Source organism: Gossypium arboreum, chromosome 4 (assembly GCF_025698485.1).
Source record: "Gossypium arboreum isolate Shixiya-1 chromosome 4, ASM2569848v2, whole genome shotgun sequence".
Classification (NCBI taxonomy): domain Eukaryota; kingdom Viridiplantae; phylum Streptophyta; class Magnoliopsida; order Malvales; family Malvaceae; genus Gossypium; species Gossypium arboreum.
In genome coordinates this window covers 119,423,477-119,440,639 of record NC_069073.1, presented here as the reverse complement: position 1 = coordinate 119,440,639, position 17,163 = coordinate 119,423,477, and the positions used below count along the sequence as shown (strand labels likewise).

General features: G+C 36.0%; 1 pseudogene; it reads left to right on the top strand.

Moving 5' to 3' along the window:
- Positions 1–736: 736 nt before the first annotated feature.
- On the top strand, positions 737–1,856 carry LOC108460055 (acetylserotonin O-methyltransferase-like; annotated as a pseudogene).
- Positions 1,857–17,163: the final 15,307 nt, after the last annotated feature.

The window sequence follows — 17,163 nt, the reverse complement described above, 5'->3', positions numbered from 1 at the left end:
TTTTACACTAATCGTAGGTAAATGCACTGCTTATCCAAACCCGCCCTTAACCTTAAAGACCGGTGTATGTAATGGTTGCCAAATTTAGAGAATAATATAATCTAAAGAAATATCTAAGGACTAATGTGAGAAAAGTTGTTAATTCATAGGCCAATCAATATATTAAGCTTTTATTTTTATTTTTATTCAATGTCATTCAATCACTCCTTCATGGTTAAACTTTTAGGTTCAATAATACAATTTATAAAAATTTTCCATTATTAGTTGAGGAGAATCTAGCAATTTTAATCACGATAATAACTAAAATTTTCAAAAGGAAATCAGTGGTGGAAATAATTATATTAAAAAATTTGATTAAAAATTCATAAAAATAAAAATATATATATTAAAAAAATGTTGAACCAAGTTACATATGATATCTCAATTAAATTTTTAATTTAACTAGTACGAAAATCAATCATAATAATTATACTATTTTAGAAATTTATCATGATTATATGAAATTATGATAACACGATATTTATATTTTTCCAATAATTTAATGTCACAATATCACATCAATTTTTTTCTTCTAAATTTCGATATTGTGAGTTAGATTTAATTTATTTTGAAAAATTCTGAAATTTAAGAGAGAAAATCTAACCCTTTGCTCATATAAATCGGGGTCCTCAACAAAACTTTTCATCCTCAAGAGTTGCTAATAGGATTATAAAGTTTTCCAAGAGAAAAAAGAAAAATGGAAGTGAGTGGAATCGAAGAAGAAGAAGCTCGAGCTGAAGTAGATATTTGGAATTATGTGTTCGGATATGCTAAAATAGCTGTCGTTAAATGTGCCATTGAGCTTGGGATTGCCGATGTTATTGAAAACTATGGAAGCCCTATGCCATTATCCGAGCTAGCCACTGCCCTCCGATGCGAACCTTCGCGTCTTCATCGCATTATGAGGTTCATGGTCCACTACCGAATATTCAAACAGGAACCCATCAACCAACACACTGTAGGCTTCTCATCGACACCATTGTCTCGTTGTTTGATAAAAGGTGGAGAAAATCCATGGCTGCTTTCATATTGTTCATGTCCAGCCCTCCTTGGTTAGCATCATGGCATTGTCTCAACTCTCGAGTCCTTGAAACCGGCAATAATATCTCACCATTTGAAGCAGCAAATGGGAAAGATCTATGGAGTTACACCGAGACAAACCCCTACCATAACGAAGTCTTCAACGAAGCCATGGCTTGCGTTGCTAGACTGACGGTGCAGGCGATAATCAAAGGATGTCCAGAAGTGTTCGACGGGGTCAAAAGCTTGGTCGATGTCGGTGGTGGTAACGGGACTGCTTTGAGCCTTTTAGTCAAGGCATTCCCATGGATTTGAGGCATCAACTTTGATCTCCCTCATGTCGTTGCCGTTGCACCAAAATTCGGTAGCATTGAAAACGTAGGAGGCGACATGTTCATGTCTATCCCAAACGTCGACGCAGCGTTTTTAATGGTTAGTACTTTTTTTCCCTTCATTATATGGTCTTATACGATTAATCTATACATTGCAAATTGCAGTGGATATTGCATGATTGGGACGACGAGGAATGCATTAAAATCCTAAAAAAATGTCGAGAAGCCATTCTAGAAGATAAAGGGAAGGTTATAATCGTTGAAGCAGTTCTTGAAAAAGATAAAGAAGTCGACGAGCTAGGTTTCTTGGGGTTGATGCTAGACATGGCAATGATGGCTCATACTGATAAAGGGAAAGAGAGGACCTTAAAGGAATGGAGCTATGTTCTTCGACAATCTGGTTTTACACGATTCAATGTTAAACCCATACGTGCAGTTCAATTCATCATCGAAGCTTATCCTTAGAAAACAAAATCTATGGCTCTCCACAGTTGTTCATCCACTACTACAAAACAATTAAAACTTTGTAGCATGAGAAATGTTTCAGTCTTGCTCTTCGTTTATCTGGAATAATTTTGGATTGAATGCGAAAAATAATTAAAATATGATTGTTATTTTGATCCGAATAAGAGATTTAAATTGTCTATCAAGTAAGTTTCGAAATTGTTGATAAAGGTCAAGGTCTTAGATCTTGTGCAATAAAGTTTGAATCCCTTCGCACAATTATTATATGTAAGTTTTAGTTCAAATTATTCCTATTCTTAATTTATTTGTAGTTAATATTAGTTTAATCCAACTTTATAATTCCTCATACATCATCATACATACGTGGTTGTACTTGATTACACTATATTCTGTTTTTAAAATTTTTCAAAAAAATCCAAAAGGTACGAATATAATGTATCGTATTCAAAAAGTTTAGTATAAGTTACAAATAATACATATTTGATCGATTAGAATTAGAATAAATCAATTCAAAATATAATAAATTAAATATATTTAAATTTAAACAATAATAAATCTCTAATATAATAATATTTCATTTCAGGTTGTAACCAATTAAAATTCAATTCGAATGAAATAAGTCTTATACTCGGAGAGTGACAATAAATATTTAGGGTAAGTAATTTGATAAGCATTGATAAATATTGTTAGAATTAAGTGACCCAAATTCTTATTTAAATAAAATACGATGGAAAATAAAATAAAAGTAAAATCCATATAGAACTAGACTTCTTTTATTTTATTTTAGAATAAGGTTTTAAACCTTATTAAACTCCATCTATTTTATATTGATTAGGATAAGGTGTTTCAATCCTACTAGAATATGGCTTTGCAAGCCTATAAATAGACATAGTCTATTCCTCTTGTATTTGAGTAAAAATTTTTCGACATAGTGAATTTTCTTCTCCTCTCGCCTGTGGTTTTTTCCGAAAGGGTTTCCACGTAAAATTTATGTGTTCTTTATTTTTATTTATTTTATTCTATTTTATTTTTCACAAATTGGTATCGAGCTTCCGGTTATTCATCTCGATCACGGTAATGGCGTCTTTGAAGTATGAAATTCATTGTTGGATCGCAACACCGATTTGCGTTGTGGCAAATTAAGATGCAAGCGCTTCTTGCACGATGGATCTAGAGGATGCCTGCTAGGATAGATAAGATGCCTTCGACATTAATGAGATGAAGAGAAGAAGCGTAAGGATCGAAAGGCATTAACACAATTACATCTGCATTTGTCCAACGAAATTTTGCGGGATGTGATGAAAGAGAAAACTGCCACGCATTATGGAAGAGGCTAGAACAAATATGTATGTCGAAAACTCTAACAAGCAAGTTGCATATGAAGCGGCGTCTTTATGCTCATCGTTTGGAGGAAGGTGCGTCATACACGAACACTTAATGTTGTTTAAAGAAATTCTCTCAAACTTGGAGGCCATGGAGGTTCAAGATGATAAGGAAGATCTAGGGTTGATTCTACTTTGTTCGTTGCCCCGCCTTATTCAACCTTTAGAGACACGATTTTATATAGCCGCGAGTCTCTCACAGCTTGATGAGGTTTATGATTCTTTAACCTCGTATGATAAGATGAAGCATCTTGTGGTTAAACCCAACTCTCGTGGAGAGGGTCTCATTGTTCGTGGGAGACAAGACCGAATGTTGATGATGATCGTGGTAGAACACAGAACGGAATCCTCGTGGTAAATCTAAGGGTAGATCGAAATCTTCAAACAGAGGTAAAACTTGCAACTTCGCAAGAAGAAAGGGCACATTAAATCTGAGTGCTATAAGCTACAAAATAAGATTAAAAGGAGGTGCGAATCAAAAGGAAAACAAATGTAAAATTCCGGTGAAGTGATGTTGTAGAAGACTACAATGATGGTGAACTTCTAGTTGCTTCATCAATGATTCTAAAGTGGCGAGGAGTGGATACTTGATTCAGTGCACCTTCCACATGAGTCCCAATCGGGATTGGTTTACAACTTATGAAACAAAGATCTCAAGGTGTTGTTTTGATGGGAAATAATGCTTCATGTAAAATCGCAGTGTTGGAACAATTAAAGTTAAGATGTTTGATGGAGTTGTCGAACACTTAGTGACGTGCGGCATGTTCGAATTGAAAAGAAATTTAATTTCGTTGAGTACTCTTGATTCAAAAGGGCATGATACACGGTGAAAGTGGGTTTTAAAGATTTCAAAGGGTCCTTGTTGTGATGAAAGGGCAAAGAAAGATTGCCAAGTTATATGTTTTATAGGGTTCTCATCATATCGGTGATGCAATTGCCGCTTCCTCTTCCTTGTCGATGATGATATTACTAAACTTTGGCATATGCGCCTAGGGCATATGAGTGAGAATGGCATGGCGTAATTAAGCAAAGAGGACTTCTTAATGGGCAAGGAATTTGCAAACCGAATTTCTGTGAGCACTGTGTTTTTGGGGAGCAAAGAGAGTTCGATTCACTAGAGGAATCCATAACACGAAGGAAACGTTGGAGTATATCCATTCGATCTGTGGGGGCGTCCGAGTGCCTTCGAGAGGTGGAGCTAATTATATGCTAACCTTTATTGATGATTTTTCCAGAAAAGTTTGGGCGTTCTTCCTGAAGCAGAAAAGCGATGTGTTTTCCACATTTAAGTCTTGAAAAATTATGATTGAAAAACAGACGGGAAAACAGATAAAATACCTCCGCATGCACAATGGCTTAAAGTCCTGTTTTGATGAGTTTAATAAACTGTGCAAGTCAAAAAGGATCGTGAGACACTTGACAGTTCGTCATACTCCATAGCAAAACGACGTTACAGAACGAATGAACAAAACGATCATGGAGAAGGTTCGATGTATGTTGTCAAATGCCAACTTACCAAGTCATTTTGGGCGTAAGCGACCTCATCGCATGTTTTTGATCAACCGATCTCCATCCGTTGCCATTGAGAAAAAGACTCCACAAGAGGTATGGACTGGTAATCCTGCTAATTATTCTGACTTAAAGATCTTTGGGTGTCCTGCGTATGCTCATGTTGATAATGGAAAATTGGAACCGAGATCCATTAAATGCGTTTTCTTGGTTATAAAGTGGTGTAAAAGGCTATAAGTTATGGTGTCCTGAAAATAGAAAAGTTGTGATTAGCGAGAGATGTTGTTTTTGATGAAACCGCTATGCTACCTAACTTATCTCTTAAAGACTCTTCCAATAAAGAAAACCAAAAGCGGTGGAGCATCGATTAATACGTAATCAACTCCTCAAGCCAAGACAAAATTGAGAATAGAGTTGCTTCTTCACCGCAATACTCTATCGCCAAAAACAGGACAAGAAGAGAAATTAAACCTCCAAAGAAGTATGCCGAGGTTGATCTAGTTACTTATGCTTTAAATGTGGTGAAGATATAGATGCTAATCAAGAGCCATTTAATTATTCGAGGCGATTAGTGTGAAGACTCGAAAAAGTGGATGTTTGCTATGCAAGAGGAGATGGAATCACTCCACAAAAACAGAACATGGGATCTTGTAAAACTTCCTAAAGGTAAAAAGGTCATTCGTTGTAAATGGGTGTTTAAAAGAAAGAAGGGACTCCGGAGTTGAAGAACCCGGATATAAAGCAAGGCTTGTTGCAAAGGGTTACAATCAAATTCCGAGTGGACTTCACAGATGTGTTCTCTCGGTTGTTAAGCATAGTTCGATTCGAGCTTTGCTTGGTATTGTTGCCATGCATGATTTGGAGCTTGAGCGGTTAGATGTAAAACGCATTTTGCATGGAGAACTTGAGGAAGATATTTACATGCAACAACCGAGAGGGTTTTATAGTCTCGTAAAAGAGGATGTGGCGACGTAAAAAAATTTTAGTTTCGCTTGGTTGCTAATTGTGGCGATTTATTAAACATTTGAAAACCAACTTTCGATTTTATTAACAAAGGAGTCGCCACCGATCCTTTTTATAGGTGTGATCGGACACCTAATTATTTTAAAACAAAAAGAAGGCCAAATTTAGGTCTACGTGAAAGTCCAGAGAAAAATTGGGGTTCGGAGTCGATTCGCGAGGAAGGTATTAGCACCTCGCGACGCCCAAAATTGGTATCTCACAAACATGTGTTGACTTGATTTTCAAAATACGAGTTCAATATAATATTTAATCGTGATCCGATTGAAAATGAGAATTTTTAGTTTTCGATTTTTTAGAAAGGGTGTCCTGCTTTTTAACACAAGCCACCAATTTCACCCAACATAGCGATGAAATCGATGGCTTAATATTAAATCGGTACATTGCCTTATTTTTGAAATTAATTAAAACATGAGAAAAATATTCCTAAAGTGAGAAATTAAAAATAGATAAAGGACGAAAAAAAATGATATCATTAATGAAAAATATTAACATGGAATACTAGAATATTAGAATAACAATAATAATGATATTTACAAAATAAAAACAAATCATGTACTAATAATAAAATAGGAAAAATGATATATTTGGTAATAATAATATAAAATAATAATATGCACATAAAAATACATATATATATATATGCATATAATAAAAGTATGTAATAATAATAATAATAATATCTACAATAAAAGAAAATATTAGGAAACGTAAATAAAAAATATATACATAAAAATTTACAATAATAATATAAAATAATGATATGTACAAATATATATATATATATGTATGTACATAAAATATACACTAATATAATAATAGTTATAATAATACTAGCAATAGTAATAATTTGTAATAATAATATATACACAATATGGTATTTGAAATATATATATATATATGTATATATAATAGTATTTAAGAATATATACATAAGAAATATATAACTAATGGCATTAAAAATATAAACATAATATATATAAAATACCTAAAAAAGAAGGAGGAAAGAAGAGAGAAGGAGGGGGAAAGGAAATCCGGCCAAGGGGGGCGGTCACGATCGGTCACCGGTCGATCGTCGATCTCCGCCGTCGTCGACCATCAATGTCGGCCACCCCTACGGTGGCGGAAAAGGTAAATTTTTAACAATATATGTATATATAAAGAAAGAAAAAAAACAACACAAAAAAGAAAAAAAAGATTCGAAAGAAGAGGAAAAAGAAAAGATGCAACCTTTTATTGATGTTTCTTTTGTGTTCAAAATTTGAAGGATTTTGTGTTTTTTTTCAATCTTTGTAAAATCCTCCCTTTCTTTTTACATGATTTTTGAATGGCTTTTATAGCCATCTTTACATGATTTTCTATTTTTTTTTTCTATTTTGTAGGTGGTGGTGGTAGACAATGGGAGGAAAATGGGGCAAGTGGGAAAGTGGTTAGGTGGCTAGGTTTTTTATCTTTTTTGTTAGGTTTTTCTTTTTCTTCTTTTTTTTTTTTTTTGGGTTAGGTTTTTTTGGGGTAGGTTTTTCTTTTTTTTTTTTTTTTCTTTGTTTTTTTTTTGGGTTAGGTTTTTTTGGGGGCTTAATGGGCTTTTGAATTGGGTTTGGGTAGATGTAAATGGGTCATGGGTTAAGGGTTTTAGTGGGTTTAGAGGTTTGGTTGGGTTTTCATATAATTGGGCCCGGGCAATTTGGGCTTCTACAACTGCCCTCTTTGCTCATTGTCATGCAACGATAATAGAGCAAAGACTTTCAAGGAAGACCAAACTTGCCCGGTCTTGCTAGGTCTTGACTTGCTTTGGAACTCTTCTTGTTTAGTTAGTCTCTTTTCAGTCCACCGCATCTTGTAGCTTTGGTTCAATCCACTGCAAATTCGGAGATATGCCTTGTAGCTTCAACTGCTCCAATGTAACTTCAAGGATATGAGATTTGTGGCTTCGATCCGCTTCATCGTAACTCGAAAGATAAGATCTACAATTTCAATATGCTCTTTTATCGCTTCAGTGAGATAAGGTTTTGGTCTTCTCTTCTGCGACTCCAGAAAGGCAAGATCTGATGCCCTCGATCAACTCCACTACAACTTTAAGGAGGCAGAATCTGACGTCTTCAATCAGCTTCAATCTTTATTCTCTACTCGGCATGTGATCCCGAGCTCAACTCATTTTTGCAATATGAATTGACTCTCTAAAAAGACATTAAAAACAGAAATTGAAAATAGCTCAATAGCGTGAGCCAAAGCTCAACTCACCTCTCGCAATATGAGTTGATTTTTGAAACTTAACTTGAAAAGCGATTTTGAAAATACCTCGATATGTGATTGGAGGTTCAACTCACCTCTCGCAATATGAGTTGATTTTGAAAAGCAGAAATTAAAAGACTCAACTCAACTCTCGCAGAATTAAAAAGCTCAACTCACCTCTCGCAATATGAGTTGAATTTTTTGAAAAAAAAGAAATTGAAAATAGCTCAAAGACGTGAGCCAAGGCTCAACTCACTTCTCGCAATATGAGTTGATTTTGAAAATGAATTTGGAAAATAGATTTTGAAAATACCTCGACATGTAACTCGAGGCCCAACTCACATCTCGCAATGTGAGTTGATTTTTTGAAAAATATAAATTGAAAAAATACCTCAGTGTGTGATCAAGCTCAACTCACCTCTCGCAATATGAGTTGATTTTTTGAAAGATAGAAATTGAAAATAGCTCAACAGATGAGCCAAGGGTCAACTCACCTCTCGCAATATAAGTTGATTTTTGAAAACAGAAATTGAAAATACCTCAACGTGTCTTGAGGCTCAACTCATTTCTCGCAATATGAGTTGAATTTTGAAAACAAAATTGAAATTACCTCAACAGTGTCCCAAGGCTCAACTCACCTCTCGCAATATGAGTTGATTTTTTTGAAAGGCGTAAATTGAAAATGGAAATTGAAAATACCTCGACGTGTGATCTCGAGGCTCAACTCACCTCTCGCAATACGAGTTGACTTTTTGACAACAGAATTGAAATTACCTCAACAGTGTCCGAGGCTCAACTCACCTCTCGCAATATGAGTTGATTTTTTGAAAGGCAAAAATTGAAAACGGAAATTGAAAATACCTCGGCGTGTGACCCGAGGCTCAACTCGCCACTGCAATCTGAGTTGATTTTTTTGACAATAGAAATTGAAATTACCTCAGCGTGTCCTAAGGCTCAACTCACCTCTCGCAATATGAGTTTTTTTTTGAAAGATGAAATTGAAAAACGGAAATTGAAAATACCTCGGCGTGTGACCTGAGGCTCAACTCGCCTCTCGCAATACGAGTTGATTCTTTCAAAAACATAATAATGAAAACAGAAATTGAAAATACCTCGGCGTGACCTGAGGCTCAACTCACCTCTCGCAATATGGGCTGATTTTGAAAAAGTAGAAATTAAAAGGTTCAACCCACCTCTCGCAATATGAGTTGATTCTTGACAAACAGAAATTGAAATTACCTCATCATGTCCTGAGGCTCAACTCACCTCTCGCAATATGAGCTGATTTTGAAAAAGTAGAAATTAAAAGGTTCAACCCACCTCTCGCAATATGAGTTGATTCTTGACAAACAGAAATTGAAATTACCTCATCATGTCCTGAGGCTCAACTCACCTCTCGCAATATGAGTTGAAATTAAAACAAAAAAATTAAAAATACCTAGCGTGCCCCGAGGCTCAACTCACCTCTAGCAATATGAGTTGATTTTGAAAAACAAAAATTAAAAGGCTTAACTCACCTCTCGCAATATGAGTCAATTTAAAACTAAAATACCTCAACAGTGCCCAGGGCTCAACTCACTTCTCGCAATATGAGTTGATTTTAAAACAACAATTAAAAATACCTCAAGGTGTCTTGAGGCTCAACTCATCTCTCGCAATATGAGTTGATTTTCCTTGAAAAGCATGAATTAAAAACATAAAAATACCAAAACCTGTCCTTTGGTAGCATTCGGGTGTCTTTTCCTTTGATTCAGTGCGACTCTCATTCAAGATTTCTTGCTCTGTTGGAGTACCAGATATGCCATGTATGATGTTATCATGATATGCACATGTTTGTCTTAAATGCTTTTATGCCTACATGATTATGCAGTGCTCCTTAAGCATGTTTGTCGTATGTCCATTTAGCCACGGTTGTTGAGGATCTGTGTTCATTGCTTTGATTCTCGACTTTCTCTTTAGGCCTTATACCTGCCTTCAAGCTTCACGAGTAATCGACGCTTCTCGATATCATTCTTCCGCCTCGATTGAACTTTTGTTCTTACTTTGAGACTCTTGTGCTTATCAAATTTTCATCCGTAATGCTTAACATTTCTTTTGTTTAGAGTATGTCATTTCACCATTTATCATGTAAATAAACACATAATGAGATGCATGAAAAAGGTCGATAGGGACAAAATGATATTTCATATTCATCTATTTCAAATGTGGCAAACAAAGCAAGTTAACCAATGAGAATAAAAAATGTCAAAAGAAAGAAAGGATCGATTCAATCGGATACAAATGCTCTAGATATTCAACACATGAACTCTTCCTCGTTCCTCAATCAAAATCTTTTCGAAGCGTCTTCTTGCGTAGAAGATTTGAGCTTTAAATGCTTCAAATCATCGTAGTCTCACTTGTTTGACCCATTGTTAAAACGCCACGCTCTTTAAGCCGTTTACCTCATTAGGACGCCTCTGGGTTTTCATCCTAATCTTTTGTGCTAATCAAGACGCCTTTGGGGTTTTCGCCTTGATCCCTTTTTTTTTTGATGCCCTTTTCGGTTTTCATCTCAAGCATAATATTTCTTCACAAGATCCGAGTTCACTTTGGATTCATAGCTCCTTGCCATCCATCTCGGTAAGGATCAAAGGTCCTCCTGAAAATGCCTTCTTTACGACGTATGGTCCTTCCCAATTTGGTGCCCATTTTCCTCGCAGGCCCTTTTGTATTGGAAGAATCTTCCTCAGTACGAGTTCTCTCCTTCGTGGAATTCTCTTGGCCATACTTTCTTATCATGGGCCGCGATCATTCTCTTCTGGTACATCTGCTCGTGACAAATTGCTCTTAGACATTTTTCTTCGATGAGGTTCAATTAATCATATCGAGCTCGAACCCATTCTGCTTCTTCTAACTTTAATTCCATTAAGACTCGCAGGGAGGGGATCTCAACCTCAATAGGTAGCACAGCTTCCATTCCGTAAGCCAGAGAGAAAGGAGTTGCTCCGTAGATGTTCGCACAGATGTGCGATATGCAAACAAAGCAAATGGAAGCTTCTCGTACCAATCTTTATATGTCTCGCTTATTTTCCCAATGATCCTCTTAATATTTTTATTGGTCGCTTCAATGACCTGTTCATCTTTGGGCGATAGGGCGAGGAGTTATGATGCTTTATTTGGAACTGCTCACACACTTCTTTCATCATCTTGTTATTCAGATTCATGGCGTTATCTGAAATGATTCTTTCAGGCAAATCATATCGACAAATAATTTCCTTCTTCAAAAACCTGCAAACTGCAGTCTTGGTCACATTGACAAACGAAGCTTCTTCTATCCATTTTGTGAAGTAATTAATGACCACAAAAATAAATCGGTGTCCATTAGAAGCTTTTGGAGAAATTGGCCCTATAACATTCATGCCCCACATAGAAAAAGGCTACGGAGAAGTCATGACGTGAAGGGGCGAAGAGGCTGCATGAATTTTATCGCCGTAGATTTGACATTTGTGGCATTTTCTGGCAAAACTAATGCAGTCGCTTTCCATCGTCAACCAAGAGTAACCGAGTCTCATAATCTTTCCGCCATACGAAACCATTGGCATGTGTCCCATGATTCCTTCATGGACATCTTCAAGTATCTTTCGCTTCAATATCATCCACGCATCTCAAAAGTACTTGATCCTTTCCTCTTTTATACAGATATCCCCATCAAGAACAAATCCACGCCATTCTTCCGATTGTTCTTTTGTCGTTCTTATTCGCTTGTTCGGATAGCTTTGATTTTGATATATTCTAAGATATCATGGAACCATGGTCGTCCTTTGCCTCTTTCTCAATGCTACAACAAAGGTGCGGGGACCTCGTATATGCTCATTTTGAGGGCATTATTTCTACTTCTTTACTTGCTTTGAACATTGAAGCCAAGGTGGCCAGGGCATCAGCCAATTGGTTTTCTTCTCGCGGAAAGTAATGAAAAGTTATTTCTTTGAATTCTTTGATCAATTCACTACTAAATCATCAGACTTAATAAATTTCGAGTCTCTCACTTTCCAATCTCCACGGATTTGGTAAATCACCAAGGTGAGTCTCCGTATACCTCTAAAGTTTTGACGTTTGCTCAATAGTCGCACGAAGTCCCATGATACATGCCTCATATTTCGCTATGTTATTAGTACGAAGAAGTTCAACTGGCGTTGAGCGGGTAATGGTTCCCTTCGGTGATACTAAGATCGCTTCTAACCCGTGCCCCAATGTGTTTGATGCACCATCAAAGCTCATCTTCCATGACTTCTCTTTTGGTGACTCGCATTCTTTTTCTGTAATGCACATCAAATCTTCGTTCGGGAATTCAAATCTCAATGGCTCATATTCATCCATTGTTCGGGTTGCCAAAAAGTCAGCTATTACGCTTCCTTTTATTGACTTTTGACTCACATAGACGATGTCGTACTCTGATAGTAAGATCTGCCACTGTGCCATTCTTCCTAAGAGTGCAGGTGATTCCATCATGTACTTTATTGGATCTAGCTTTGAAATTAACCATGTCGTATGATACAACATATATTGTCTGAGTCTCCGAGCTACCCAAACTAGAGCGTAATAAAGATTTTTCAATGGATGAATACTTTACCTCATATTCATGAACTTTTACCGAGGTAGTAGATCGCCTTTTCTTTCTTTCCGACTCGTCGTGTTGCCCCAAAGACGCAACCCATTGAATTTTCGAACACGGTCAAATACAATATCAATGGTCTCCCCGGAGTTGCCGGTACTAGCACTGGAGGACTAGACAAATATTGCTTTATCTTATCAAAGGCCACCTGACATTCCTCATTCCAATCTCCCGGGTTATGTTTTTGAAGAAGCCGAAAGATTGGGTCGCATTGGTTGGTAAGTTGAGCAATGAATCGGGAGATGTAGTTTAATCTCCCTAAAAATCCTCTAACTTCCTTTTGCGTGCACGGAGATGGTAACTTTTGAATGGCTTTTATTTTATCTGGATCAACCTCGATACCTCTTTCACTGACAATGAAGCCTAGCAACTTCCCCGAGGTAGCCCCAAACGTACATTTGGCTGGATTGAGCTTTAACTGGAACTTTCTCAGCCTGTCGAACAACTTCTTGAGATTCACTACATGCTCTTCTTCCCATCGGGATTTAGCAATCATATCGTCAACATAGACCTCTATTTCTTTATGCATCATATCATGGAATAATGTCACCATAGCCCTCTGATATGTTGCCCCTGCATTCTTTAACCCAAAAGGCATCACCTTGTAGCAGAATGTTCCCCACATCGTTATGAAGGTAGTTTTCTCCATATCTTCTGGGGCTATTTTGATCTGATTGTACCCCGAGAATCCATCCATGAAGGAAAACAATGAATGTTTTGCGTGTTATCCACCAACGTATCAATGTGTGGTAAGGGAAAATTATCTTTAGGACTTACTCGATTCAAAGTTACGATAATCCATGCACATTCGTACTTTTGCCGTCTTTCTTTGGTACCGGACTATGTTAGCCACCCATTCGGATATTTGAGGCTTGTAGGAAGCCAAAGATCAAATTGCTTCTTGACTTCTTCTTTTATCTTCAACAACATCTCGTGCTTCATCCGTCTTAGCTTTTGTTGAATAGGCTTGCATTCTGGCTTTAATGGGAGCTTATGGACCGCTACATCTTCATCCAATCCTGGCATGTCCTGATATGACCATGCGAATACATCTTTGTACTCGCGGAGTAAAGCAATCAAATTATGCCTGGTGCCCCCTGAAATAGAAGTTCCAATCTTCACTTCTTGTTTCCTTTCTTTAGTTCCCAGATTTATTGTTTCAACAGATTCTTGATGAGGCAAAATCTGTTTATCCTCTTGTTCCACCATTCTTAGCAAGTCAGGAGACGAGACATAGTCTTCAGCATTTTCTTCGGCTTCAAATTCTCCTAAACAAACAGCCTTCTCAAAATCGATTTCAGGACTCGTAACGGGTTTGTTCATGCTGTTGACATCTGAGCACCTGAAAGTTGAATGAAAAAAGAAGACTATAGAAGGGCATCCAAGTATTGGAACCAACAAACGAAATGTTATGGCATGGCATGAGACAAATGTAAGGACAGGCTATGAAATGAGAAAATGATTATGAAATTAGTGATAATGCGAAAGATCATGACAAAATGCCTCTTCATTGATATTCATTTGAATGATAAAGAGCGAATGCAAGCTCTTACAAAAGAATTCACAATAGAATGTTAATGTTTGAGCATTACTCTGAAGACTTATAAACTACAAGAAGGTTCTCGGCAGTCCAATTGTTCAACATGAAACCAGGGGGACAAAGGCGTATCCTTGAGACATCTTTACTTGTGTCAGCTCCTTTGTCAATGAAATTTATACTGATGTTCTGAAAACCCTTTTCGATCATTAACATTGTGCCTTATGCATTGTCCTGCCTCGGGTATATCATTTCTGCAGACGTAAATGTTCTTGACAAAGGAGGGAATTCCATAGGCTCCCATTCTGGTTCTCGGCCTTTTTCAATCTTTCAATTTTCTCATTGAATTCAGCCTCTATTACTCTAGCTTGTCGGCGAGTTTTATACGGATGACGTGGTTTCAGTCTTGTGGTATTACAACTGCGAATTATATATTTTATCTTCAGCGACCGAGTATGGGATATGCAATGTATGAATGAATGCATGAATGTTAAATAAATGTCAGTCATGAATGAATATGCAAAAATTTGGTGTTAATTTCAAGATAGCCCCTGTTTAGGCATTTCCTTAATCAAAGGAGTATTACACAACGTTTCGGTCACTCGTATAATTGACTCCTCCATTAGAAACCCGTTTTTGGCAACCAATCTTTAATCAACACCTTCCTAATATGATGCCTATAATGCATGATGAAAAACAATAAAGCAAAGACAAACAAACTTGATTAGTAATTTAATACAGGCAGAAAAACATAGAGAACTTCAACAAATCGAACTACCCGACCTAGTTTATTAAACAGACCCGATCCTCTTATATAGAAAGTGAAAATGCAAAAGGCAAGAGGCATTCCTCCCGTGCACTTATTTTGGGGACTACTAAACGGACAGAGGTTCGGCATGGCTCTAGTTAGGTGGCTCGTATAGTTTATTATATGCGGTTTTGGTTCTAGATAGGTACTCGAATTGTCCGTACTGTCATCTGCTAAGATTAGTACGAAGCCTCGGTCATAACCCATCACAGGCTCACGAGTTCAATTCGAGGGATTACATTTACTTATGCCTATGCGAGGGACAAGTTAACTCACGAAAGCATAAGTCATATGTAACTCGAAAGTATTCACTAGCTCATGCGGAGGGACGAGTTAACTCACGGGCGTGGCGTTTACTTTCACTTAAACGACGGAGCCGGGTAGAGAGCTCATGTTATGCGAAAATGCAAGTGCACGGTGTGTGGGGAAAAACTCATAAACCTTTACGTTTTACTTAAAGAAACTAAACCAAAATTAAAACCATAAAAATTGAAAACTGAAAAACAACCAAATAACAAGTTAGAAGAAATATTTACAACACGATACAAATGCATGAATTTTGAAAATGAGATTTTCGGATCACGACCAAATATTTACTTTGAACAAGGAAATTTGAAAATTTTGACAAAATGTGTTTAATTCGACTCGACTCGCAAGTTTTATCCCCAGTGGAGTCGCCAGCTGTAGCGACGTAAAAAAAATTTTAGTTTCGCTTGGTTGCTAATTGTGGCGATTTATTAAACATTTGAAAACCAACTTTCGATTTTATTAACAAAGGGAGTCGCCACCGATCCTTTTTTATAGGTGTGATCGGACACCTAATTATTTTAAAACAAAAAGAAGGCCAAATTTAGGTCTACGTGAAAGTCCAGAGAAAAATTGGGGTTCGGGAGTCAGTTACGCGCGAGGAAGGTATTAGCACCCTCGCGACGCCCAAAATTGGTATCTCACAAACATGTGTTGACTTGATTTTCAAAAATACGAGTTCAATATAATATTTAATCGTGATCCGATTGAAAATGAGAATTTTAGTTTTCGATTTTTTAGAAAGGGTGTCCTGCTTTTTAACACAAGCCAACGAATTTCACCCAACATAGCGATGAAATCGATGGCTTAATATTAAATCGGTACATTGCCTTATTTTTGAAATTAATTAAAACATGAGAAAAATATTCCTAAAGTGAGAAATTAAAATAGATAAAGGACGAAAAAAAATGATATCATTAATGAAAAATATTAACATGGAATACTAGAATATTAGAATAACAATAATAATGATATTTACAAAATAAAAACAAATCATGTACTAATAATAAAATAGGAAAAATGATATATTTGGTAATAATAATATAAAATAATAATATGCACATAAAAATACATATATATATATGCATATAATAAAAGTATGTAATAATAATAATAATAATATCTACAATAAAAGAAAATATTAGGAAACGTAAATAAAAATATATACATAAAAATTTACAATAATAATATAAAATAATGATATGTACAAATATATATATATATGTATGTACATAAAATATACACTAATATAATAATAGTTATAATAATACTAGCAATAGTAATAATTTGTAATAATAATATATACACAATATGGTATTTGAAATATATATATATATATATGTATATATAATAGTATTTAAGAATATATACATAAGAAATATATAACTAATGGCATTAAAAAATATAAACATAATATATATAAAATACCTAAAAAAAGAAGGAGGAAAGAAGAGAGAAGGAAGGGGGGAAAGGAAATCCGGCCAAGGGGGGCGGTCACGGTCACCGGTCGATCGTCGATCTCCGCCGTCGTCGACCACCGTCGCCACCACCCCTATGGCGGAAAAAATAATTTTTTAACAATATATGTATATATAAAGAAAGAAAAAAAACAACACAAAAAAGAAAAAAAGATTCGAAAGAAGAGGAAAAAGAAAAGATGCAACCTTTTATTGATGTTTCTTTTGTGTTCAAAATTTGAAGGATTTTGTGTTTTTTTCAATCTTTGTAAAATCCTCCCTTTCTTTTTACATGATTTTGAATGGCTTTTATAGCCATCTTTACATGATTTTCTATTATTTTTTTTCTATTTTGTAGGTGGTGGTGGTAGACAATGGGAGGAAAAATGGGGCAAGTGGGAAAGT